Here is a 12,553-nt window from a genome sequence, read left to right as displayed (position 1 = left end):
TACCTGTTTTATTTTCTATTAGCTTTTTAATCTTTACTTTTTAAACAGTTCTATACGTTTACAATTCTCATTTCATTTTTAATTCTCTTGGATTTCATCTGTTATTGATTATTCACAGGTTTTAAATATTGTGTATTGATTTTTTTCTTCTTTTTATTAAGGTTTTAAAGACATCTCAACTCGATTCCTATTCTTCTTCAACTTGCTCTTCTATTATTGATTATACAATGTTTTCAAACCTTCTTTTCCTCCATTCTTTTAAAATTCTCTTTCTCTCTCTCGTTTTTAAGTTTTATTCCAGCATAGGCCTTAGATAGATAAAGAAATAAACCCCTTTAAGGGCCACAAAAGATAAGTGATACTCCTTAAGCCACAGTGCCAGAGAGATATGAGCAGTTGAAGAAGCAGAGGAAGTATTCCCAATTAAAAGAGCAAGAGAAATCCCCTGAAAGTACGATCAATGAAATAGATATTGATGGCCTACTAGATCAAGATTTCTAAAAAGAAGTGATCGAATTACTGAAGGAATTAAAAGAGATAGTGTTTAGAGACATAAAATATGTCAAAAACAAAATAGTAGCTATAAAGAAGAGCCAAGTAGAATTGGTAAATTCATTGGCTGAAATGAGATCTGACCTAAAGGCTGTACAAAGCAGGCTAGATAATGCAGAGGAACGAATAAGTGACCTAGAAGACAGGACAACAGAAAGCACACAATCAGAACAGTTGAGAGAAAAAAAATAAAAAACAATGAAAACAATATAAGGAACCTATGAGATAATATAAAGCATGCCAATCTATGCATCATAAGAGTTCCAGAAGGGGAAGAAAGAACAAAGGGGATGGAAAAGGTATTTAAATAAATCATGCATGAAAAATTCCCAAACATAAAAAAAGAATCAGACACCCAAGTACAGGAGGCCCAGAGGTTCCCAAACAGGAAGAGCCTAAAGAGACTCACACCAAGACATATCAAAATCAAGATGGCCAGACTGAAGGATAAAGAAATGATCCTAAAGGCAGCAAGAGAAAAACAAAGAGTGAGTTACAAGATAAGTCTCTCAGCTGATTTCTCTACAGAAACACTACAGGCCAGAAGGGAGTGGAAAGATATATTCAAAGTCCTGAATGAAAAAACAGATGCAGCCTAGGATACTTTCTGCAGCAAGGCTATCCTTTAGAATAGAAGGAGAGGTAATGAATTTCACAGAGAAGAAAAGCTAAAAGACTTTAGCAACACTAAACCCATGCTAAAAGAAATATTGTAAGGTATACTCTAAATAAAAAAGAAGCAGGATGATACAGAAATGAGAGCTCATAACTGGAAAGGTGATAACTACCATGAATTACAAATAGAATAAACATGAAATTGTAAAAGAAGACATCTAAATCATTGAGTGGGAGAGGGAAGCAAGAAAATATAGAGTATTTTTTCTTTCTTCTTTTTTCTTAAATTTTTTATTCTCGGTAGGATGGGTTTGAGATTACATTACTATCTGTTTAGTACACACAGTTACAGTAATTGGTTAACAGACTTACAAAAAAGTGTAACCACAAGCCAAAAACTTACAAGTGAGTCACAAAAACTAAATAAAATCCAAGATAACACAAAGGAAAATTACCAAACCACAAAAGGAAGAAGAAAGGAACAAAGAAGAAATATGAAATCAACTGCAAATATAAGTTCAAAATAGTAATAAACACTCATTTATCATTAATTACTCTTAATGATAATGGACTAAATGCTCCAGTGAAAAGACAGAGTGGCAGACTGGATAATAAAGCAAGAAACTTCAATAAACTGCATACAAAGAGACATACTTTAGGGAGAAGGACACATATAGATTGAGAGTGAATGGACGGAAAAAGATATTCCATGCAAATGGAAACTCCAAAAAAGCAGGTGTAGCGGTTCTGATTTCAGACAAAATAGACTTTAAAAGAAGGGCCATAAAGAAAGATAAATATAGGCATTTTATAATGATTAAAGGAGCAATACAAGATGAGGATATTACAATCATTAATATATATGCATCCAACATGAACACCTAAGTACATAAAACAACTACTAACAGAGATAAACGGGGAAATTGATGGGAATACAATCATTGTCAGAAGTTTTAACACCACATTAACATCACTAGACAGATCTTCCACACAAAAAATAAATAAGGCAACAGAGAAATTAAATGATACAATAGAAAAATTAGATTTAGTGGATATTTTCAGAGCATTACAACCACCCAAAATAGGATATACATTCTTTTCAAGTGTGCGTGGAACATTTTCTAGGATTCATCATGTACTTGGTCACAAAAGAAGCCTCAACAATTATAAGAAGACAGAAATTATCTCAAGCATCCTTACTGACCACAATGCCATTGAAACTAGAAATCAACTTCAGAGAAACAAAGCATAAAAAAAAAGGAAAGCATAGAGATTAAACAACATGTTATTAAAAAAAATGGGTCAATGATGAAATCAAAGTTGAAATTAAGGAATACCTTGAGACATATGAAAATGGAAACAACCACAAAAAACTCATGGGACAAAGCAAAAGCAGTGCTAAGAGGAAAGTTTAGGGCGATACAGGCCTTCCTCAAAAAAGAAGAACAATATCAAATAAACAATCTAACCCACCAGTTATAGGAACTAGAAACAGAAGAGCAAAAACACCCAAAAGTCAGCAGAAGAAAGGAAATAATTAAGATCTGGGAGGAAATAAATAAAATAGAGATTCAAAGAAATAGAGAAAATAATCAATCAAACCAAAAGCAATTTTTTGAAAGAGTAAATAAAATCGAGAACCTCTGGCCAAACTCACAAAGAAGAAAAAAGTGAGAGCACAAATTTGCAAAATAAGAAAGGAAAATGGAGAAATTACAACAAATAACATAGAAATATAGAATATCATATGAGGATATCATGAAAAACAACATAAAAAAAGGGATAACCTAGAGGAGATGGACAAGTTTCTGGAAACATATAGTCCACTAAGACTGAATCAAGAAGAAACTGACCACTTGAACAAACCGATCACTAGGAATGAAATTGAATTAACAATAAAAAAAATCCCTACAAATAAAAGTCCAGAACTGGACAGCTTCACCAGGGAATTCTACCACACATACAAGAAGTACTCATACCAGTCCTTCTCAAACTCTTCCAGAAGATTGAAAAGAAGGAATATTCCCAAACTCATTCTATGAAGCCACAATCACCCTGACACCAAAACCAGGCAAAGACACCACCAAAAAAGAGAATTACAGACCAATATCACTGATGAACACAGATGCAAAAAAGTCCTTTCCAAAATACTAGCAAATAGAATCCTACAGCACATAAAAAAGAGTATACAACATGCTCAAATGGGGTTCATCTCAGGGACACAAAGGTGGTTCAACATATGCAAATCAATCAATGTAATACGTCATATCAACAAGAGAAAGGACTAAAACCACATGATCATTTCAATAGATGCATAAAAGCTTTTGATAAAATTCAACACCCATTTATGATAAAAATTCTCACCAAAGTGGGTATTGAGGGAACATAACTCAACATCATGAAAGCTATATAAGACAAACCTACAGCCAGCATAGCACTAAATGGTGAAAACCTCAAAAGCTTCTCACTAAATTCTGGGACAAGACAAGGATGCCACTATCACTACTCCTATTCAACATAGTCTTGGAAATCCTGACCATAGCAATCAGGCAAGTAAGAGAAGTAAAAGGGGTCTAAATTGGAAAATAAGAGGTAAAAGTGTCACTACATGCAGATGACACGACACTATATATAGGAAACCCTAAAAGGTCCACACCAAAACTACTAGAGCTGATTGAAGAATTTAGCAAGGTAGCAGGTTACAAGATTAATGTTCAAAAATCAGTTGCATTTCTTTACACTAATGATGAATCAACAGAAAAAGGAAGTAAAGAAATAAAACACTTTAAAATAGCACCCAAAGTAATAAAATTTCTAGGAATAAATCTAACCACAGAGGTGAGAGAATTATACACAGAAAACTATAAACCATTGGTGAAGGTAATTGAAGAAGACTTTAAAAAATGGAAAGGTATCCCATGCTCTTGGATTGCAAGAATCAATATTGTTAAAATGGTCACACTGCCCAAGGCAACCTACAGATTTAATGCAATCCCTGTAAAATTACCCCAGACATATTTCATAGAACTAGAACAAATCACAATAAAATTTATATGGAACCATCAAAGACATAGAGATTCCAGGGTATTACTGAAGAAAAAAAAGAAAGAGCCTGGAGGAATAACTCTCCCAGACTTCAGACAATACTATAGAGTTACAGTCAACAAGACAGCATGGCATTGGTACAAAAACAGACATATAGACCAATGGAACAGAATAGAGATCCCAGAAATGAACCCACAAACTTTTGGTCAACTAATCTTCGACAAAGGAGGCAAGAATATACAATGGAATAAAGACAGTCTCTTCAGCAAGATAAACATAAGACAAGATACAATAAACCTCCTAGAAGAAAATACAGGCAAAATATCTGACATACATCTCAGAAATGTTCCCTTAGGGCAGTCTACCCAAGCAATAGAAATAAAAGCAAAAATAAACATATGGGACCTAAAGAAACTTACAAGCTTCTGCACAGCAAAGGATACCATAAGTAAAAAAAAAAGACAACCTACAGAATGGGAGAATATTTTTGCAAATGAAACTGACAAAGGCTTGATCTCCAGAATATATAAGCAGCTCAAATGACTGAATAAGAAACAACCAAATAACCTAAACCAAAAATGGGCAGAAGACCTAAACAAGTAATTCTCCAAGGAAGACATACAAATGATCAATGGGCACATGAAAAAATGCTCAATATCACTAATTATCAGAGAAATGCAAATCAAAACTACAATGAGGTATCATCTCAAACCAGTCATAATGGCCATCATTCAAAAATCCACAAATGACAAATGCTAGAGAGGCTGTGGAGAAAGGGGTACTTCCTACACTTCTGGGTAGAATGCAGTTTGGTGCAGCCACTGTGGAAAACAGTATTGAGTTCCCTCAAATGTCTAGGAAAATACTTGCCATATGACCCAGGAATCCTGCTCCTGGGCATGTATCCTGAAGGAACCCTACTTCAGGATGACACCTGCATCCCAATGTTCATAGCAGCACTATTTACAGTAGCCAAGACATGGATACAGCCTAAATGTCCATCAGCGGATGACTGGCTAAAGAAGTGGTATATTTATACAATGGAATACTACTCAGCCATAAACCTGACAATATAGGGCCATTTGCAGCAAAATTGATGCTCCTGGAGAATGTCATTCTAAGTTAAGTAAGCACGGTAACAAGGAATAAAGACAAGTTACCCACAGGTACAGTTATTTTGATTAAAATATCCACACAGAAAGCAAGTCACCCCCACGACTGCTGCCAGGAGGAGCATCTGAGTGTAACAGCCCAGCCAAGCAAAGTAGATTCCGACCTTCTCTCCGTAGAATTTCCTGCAGAAAGACAGAAGGAAGTTTCAGAAGACACGCATAAACTCCGTAGCTTCATCCTCATGTTAATTTATTTTTTCTTTTTTGGGGGGGCATAATTAGGTTTATTTATTTGTTTTTAAATGGAGGCATTGGGGATTGTACCCAGGACATCATGCATGCTAGACATGCACTCTACCACTGAGCTATACCCTCCCTCCATCATATTAATTTCTGATTCTAAATCAAGGGGGCTTTATGTTTAAACCTCTGACTCAATTCACTCTTAAAACATATGCGTTTTCATAGCAGCCCCCAAATTCTACTGTGAAATTAGAAGTATTTTACGTATCATAGAAGTACAGATCGCTGGCTCACCTGCTGAAGAGAGATAAATGAGAACAGAGCAAAGGAGGGGACGAGGCCGACTCCAGAGCAGATGCAGGGGATCATCACCACTCACTGGACAGTCTGGCACATTCAACAAATCCCCCCAAAAATCATTCTTAACAGGCTTGACACAAGTGGACATCAACAAGTGGCTCAGTCATCTGCTGCTGCCTTATCTCGGGAACTTCCCTGGAGCAAATGCATCGTAAACCGCAGATAATAAGGAAATGGCTGATAATGATAAAAATTGGGAGTGCAATGTCTGTCTGACAAAATATTTATAAAACTCATTGTGGGACTGGGAGAGGGCAGGAGGGATGTGACTGAGGAAGGCACTGCCCTGTATTCTTTGTATCTAGCACGTCTGTTGTTCTTAGGTTTTAGAATCTCCTCAGTGTTTCTCAGTTAATCTGGAGTAGATGGAACAGGCCAGGGAGGCAAGATTAGAAGAAAGGAGGCAGGGCATGAAGCGGTGCCATGCTGATCCTAAAAGGGAGACAGACACAGACAGGCAGACACAGAGAGTTTAGGGATGAGGCGGAACAATGAGACGGCGACTCAGGTGTGTCTTGCTGTTGCTGATAATTCCCTCAACTGGCTCACTGCTGACTCGGCAGTGCTGGGTAAAATCTGTGGATTTCCTCAGCTCTGAGTTCTCTCTGAGGCTTCCGGCTCAGTCTGGAGCTGAGATGAATTCCGTGGGCTTAGCCTAGGGGGGACTCAGATCTGAGAATAGCCTGGAATCCTGGAAAACTTCACGCAGGAACCCCTTGGGCTGGACCAGCGCTCACAGGGCTGCTGTGAGACCAGCTCCATCGTCAGAGACCTGGGCGTGGACCATTCCATGGGGAAAAGGGCTGAGCCCGATGCCAAATCAGATAGGAGCGACAAAATGTGTTCATTCTCATGTGACTGGGCTTTGTGGCCTGGCTCACGGGTGGCAGGCTCAGGATGGTGTCTGGCAGAGAAAACCCTGGCAATGGGTTTGAGATGTCTTGGACTCTTTCTTGTTAAGCTTTTTGTAATATATTCTTATCAACTATCCATCCTGAAAATGCCAAATTCAAAACTGAAAGAATGTTAGAAGTTGCCTGCTCCAACTGGCCAATGGTAAGCACACCCTGCTACAGTTAGAGAGCTGGTCAGGCAGCCTCTGCCTGGATATTTACAATGACGGGGAGTTCATTACTTCCAAAGGTTACATGTCGGAAAGAAGGTCAGACAGAATTTTTAAACCTTAAACAGATGTCAGCCTCCTAGTCCTTGCTGAAAGGCAAGGAATAATGAGGATCCCTTCAAATGTAGTTTTGTCTGATTGTTATCTCTCTCTGTCAAAAGCACCCCAATTCTTAACATAAATTTTTCAAAATTCAGCTTTGATTTCTTTTTATCAAAGTAATGCCATACATTCAATAAAGAGTCAAACAGTTCTCGAACACCGATTGTAAAAAGGAGCAGTTCCCAACAACCGCCCCATTTCCTGGCCAGAAACAACCACGTTCAGCTCCTACTGCTGACTCTTGGAATACTTACTTCCTTTCTCTGACTAATATCCTTGTAACACAGCCTACTGACTTTTTCAGCTTTATGTATCACCTATTTAACATTCTATTTTGGAAAATGAGGATTAAGCTCTCTTTCAAACCCCATCTCATCTACACACCCAAACCTTCATTCTTCCAAACTTTTGATACAATTACATTATAATTTTGATCAGCTCAGTATCCTTGCTTTACATTATTATTACTCTGTACAGACTATTCAAAGCTGTAACAATTTTTGCTAGTCTTACCTTTTCTTCCCTACTTCGTTTTCCTGGAGTTAATAATTGTGTTGGTGGTTCATAGCTTAGATTTCTGTGCACTTAACAATTCAACCTCAGACCTTCCCTTAACGAACAACTTTCACAATACTTTCCAATACATTGTCTACAAATTTCATTTCCTTGAATAAATCTCTTCAGATCTCCTTCCACATGGATTAACGACATGCTAGTCTTGTCACAGAGCTCAAGGGGCCACTAGTGGGAAGTAACAAGGGAATACATGGACCAGGAGCAGGGAAAAGATCAACATAATTGCCTTAGCAATACATACTTAAAATAGTGGGAAAATTGTTTTCCTTACAAACACAAACACACACACAAACCCCAAAAGCCCATAAAGAGTGATTAAAGAGTGGTCAAACCCATTGCCCTGCCTTCAAATTCTGTATAACATAAAACAAAAATAACAGAAGGAAAATATCATATAAATATGAATCTCAAGGGGGATGGGGTACATTCAGTGGCAGAGTGTGTGCTCAGCATGCATAAGGTCCTAGATTCAATCTTCAGTACCTCCATTAGAAAAAAAAATTAAAAAGAAAAAAATTTATCAATTTTAAATATTTGCATATTAACAAATATCCTCCTTTAAAACTGTGTTCTAAAGGATAACCCGGGTTAAGGAGAAAGTGCCTCTTCATGACTGTGATCCTGCTGATAATTGAGGGAGGAAATTAGAGTATGACCACATGAAATAAAATTCCTTATGAAATAATGATCATGGGTTACAATCATTATTGGCTGCTGTCATCACAAAAAAGAGAGTCAAATGGAAATTATGTACCTTATGACAGGAGTACAAAACTTCACATAACAATTATTTTTGCACAAAGTTGAACCTCAATCAGATCAAGCTTTTAGGGGAGGATCAAATCACTTAGCTAAAGCCAATACATAGGATGGAGAAACAAGTCTAACACCATAGGGGAGAATGAAATCAGCCAAACAGGAAATAGAGAAACCCCTCAGCAATTTCAAGGAAAATGAGAAACAGGAAAATTATAGATTAGAACGCACTTGAGACATATGCTAGCTGCAATGTCTGAATCTTGTCTGGATCTTGATTTCAACCCCGAAACTACTTTAAAGTGTATTTTTGTGACAAGCACGGAATTATTTTGTAACCCTAAAAAAAAGACTATTCCAATTTTATTTGAAAGAGACCTTGTCATTTCACTAATGAAAGGTTAAGCTATGTAGGATTGTCTTCAGAATGACCCCGTAGTGGGGGAAGGGAGGAGATGGAGATGAAAGATGCAACAACAGTGACTCTGAGTTTATAATTCTGGAGCTGGGTGACTGATACAGGCAGGCTGGCTGTACTGTTCTCTGTATTTCTGTACATGTTTGAATCTTTCCATAAAATGTGAAACAACAAATAGACTTCAGTGTTTTAAAACCCTCACTTTGAAGGTTAAGAGGTTTGCCCAAGTAGGTGGGCACCTGCATGGGGCACTGAGATAAGAAAGAACAGACACCTGGCTCCAGACCGACCTGGGGCTACCTTGACCCTCCTCTTCTCCTAACCATCCACAGCCAGCCCATAACTACATCCTGTTAGCCCCACTCCCCAAACGCATTCCTCATTGGCTCCCACCATCTCTCATCTGGCCCAATCCAAGAGCCTCCTACCCGGCCTCTCTGCTTCCTGGGTCCCTGCCATTCATTCTCCACATTATCTTTGCAAAATGTGAGTGAGAGAAAATTACTTTGGTGCTTAAACTATCATGACTGCTACTCATTGCGCTTAGAGTCTACACTCCTTTCCGTGCTCCTGATGCCCTTCTAAACCGCGCATCTCAGCACTCTCACCAGCGCTGGCTCCAGTATCTCCTCAAACCTGCTGAGCACATTTGTGCCTCGGGGTCAATGGACAAGCTGCCTCTATTCCATGGGTGACTTTTCCCAGATCCTCAAAGTCCAGCCTCCTTATCGCCATCTCAGCTCACATCTCAGCCCACAAATATAGCTTTCTTGACTCACTTCCCCCAAGTCTCCCATCTCAACACTGTGTTATTTCTTCATTTCAATCTGACATTGTTTCCTTACTCGCCCGATTATTTTTTTTTCTCGGTTGTCCTTGTCCTACATCCCCCCAGCAGCCTTGCCCAAACAGCATAAGCTCCCGGGGAGCAGCCAGCACTGGTGCTCTGAGAAGACACATGCTGAGAGCGACATTACAATCACGTGGTGTAGTGAAACGGTGTCGAACAGCAGATATAGCAAAGCAGTGAGAATTTCTCTCTTATTTTATAATTTAAATGAAATATAACATTTACTACTGTTTAACAAAGAATTTGGTAGGTCTTTGTTCCCAGTTCCTAGACAGCAACCACTAAAGCCTCGAAATTTCCTGAGATAGGATTGTCTTTGCTATTCATGGTGGAAACTTGGATGGCTTGTGTTCATGAGATGACTCAGGATGGGGACTGGCCAGCCAGAGACACCAACCATGTGATTAGAGGAGTGGGGCCTTGAGCTTTGTGACAAGTGAGTGGCAACCAAGAGAGGAAGGGGCTCAAAGTTTAGGGCTAAGGAAAGGTTTGACTTACAGTTAGGGTTTGGGTTAACCATGTCGGTAGTGACCCAATAAATCATGGCTTTGTAATAAAGCCTGCAGTAAAAACTTGGGACAATGAAGCTCAGAGCTCCTGTGAGCTTCCTGGTTGGTAACACTCTTGGAGGACTGTCACTTTCAGATGCCATGAGGACAACCCTGAGCCCTTCCCACTGGAGTGCTCTCCACAACAGCTCACCTGATGAGATCTAAGGGCTGCTGCTTGTCTGTGCTTCGAGGAGGATCCCATTCCCTGTACAGAAGGCCCTGATCTCTGGGGCAGCTGAGGTCCTCTGACGAGGCTGAAGTGGCACTGGGAATCAGAAGCAAACAGGTGAGCGTCACTGTCACAACGTGTTCACATGTTCTGTTGATAAAATTTGGTGCTAACACTTCGTGTTCATTTGTAAATATGGGGCCCTCACTTGCCAGGAGGGATGGAGGTACCATATAATTTTTCATAATTCTCACCCAGGATTAATATTAACCCCTTGAGGGTCATTTGCAAACGTGGGTGGAAAGGAACGCTTGGATGTTACAGTCCTGGGACCACCGTGGGTACCTGGTGAGAGTCTTGCAGTTGCTTAATGTCCTACAACCGGGCCAGTCTTCCACAGCAAAAATCTAGGCCACCCAAGTGCCCAAACTGCTGCAGTGGAGGGACACCTGACGGTCCAGCCCCCTCTTTGGACACCCAGAGGAACCTGGATTCTGGCAGGTTAGGGGCAGGGTCAATTCTACAACCCAGGCTTTTTTGTCCCCACAATTCAGTAGTTATTCGGTGACAGCACATGGAATATAAACAACAAAGTAACTTGACATGATGTTATATATTTAGCTTACTCAAGAAACAAAATTTAAATCCAGTCATTCTCCTTCCCACCTGACCTACTTTCCTTTCTCCTATACTAGAACCAGATTATTACCCACCCAGCCTTAACATGGGTCCTGACTCCACTTACCTCCCTCCCAAACACCACATGAGATGATTCCTCAGCCTGGATGTGGGACCAGCAATTACAAGAAGCTTTAGTGGAAAAGAACTGGTTATGCACAGATGCCAACTAAACACTGTAGAATCCTGGTGTCCCACATTAGTAATCATGACAGCTGTTTGCAAGTGTCCCCAAAGTTCATTTAAGACTCTCACTGCTAATTTTGCTGGGACATAAATATGAAACATGTGGACTACTGGGCTGGACTGCTAAGCTGGGTCTCTAATCCAGGAAGCTCAGTGTCTGCTCCCTGCACCCAGCTCCCTGTTCTGTTCATGCATGTGCATCAAGAAGCTGTTTAGTGCCCATTTTAATATCTTAAACAGTGCATTTCAATATTGTCTTCATCCACAAATACGTGTACCACACAGTAGTAATGATCAATCTTATTATTTGCTTTCTTTGGTCTTAGAGAGTCAGATAAACGGATAGCAAAGATAACAAAGTCATAGAGCGCTATAATATAGTATTTCCTTTATTTCAATGACAGGATTTATTTAAAGAGCTTAGGTATAACATCCTTGCATTTATGGCATCATTAAGCGTCTGAAGCTGTTACATTATAAAAACTTCATTTCTAGCGAGATGTTATCAGTTAGAGAAGCGCTCCTGAATTTGAGGGGTTGCTGTCATCTCAGACGGAGTCCCTAAAAAATGTCAGCACTCTGCAGTATTGCCATCATGACAAGAACCCAGACAGATGAAATTTGGAAAGCCCTGTGGCTTTCTAGTGCACAGACATAAAATGGTGTTTCAGAGGGAAAAGCCTGAATTACAGAAAGTGATAAATGAAATGGTCTAACATGCATTTCTCTTTCAAAGAACTAATACGTCTTTTGTCGATAATAACATCTGTCAGTAATTATGAAAAGAGCTGACAGATGCATAGTACTTAATATAAGCCAGGACTGTTGTATCACTGACACAGATTCATTAATCCCCATAGCATCTCTACGAGGTGGGTACTACAATTATCCCCATTTTATTGGTGAAGAACTTGATAGACACAGAGGGTAAATGACATTTACCAGGTCGACAGCGAGAAACCAACACAGGTGTTCCAGCTTGAGTCTATGCTCTTGGCCACTTCTCTTTTTTTTTTTTTTTGGTGGTGGGGAGTTAATAAGGTAATTCTGGTGGGGGGTGGGGAGGTAATTAGGATTATATGTCTATTTTAGAGGACGTGATGGGGGCTGAACCCAGGACCGTATACTTGCTAAGCATGCGCCCCATCACTTGAGCTGTACCCTCCCCTCTAGAGTCTATGCTCTTAGCTGCTAATCTTCACTGTCCCACATGGTTA

The sequence above is a fragment of the Vicugna pacos genome, chromosome 2 (genome assembly GCF_048564905.1).
Source record: "Vicugna pacos chromosome 2, VicPac4, whole genome shotgun sequence".
In the NCBI taxonomy this organism is placed as follows: Eukaryota; Metazoa; Chordata; class Mammalia; order Artiodactyla; family Camelidae; genus Vicugna; species Vicugna pacos.
This window is presented reverse-complemented; position numbering follows the sequence as displayed.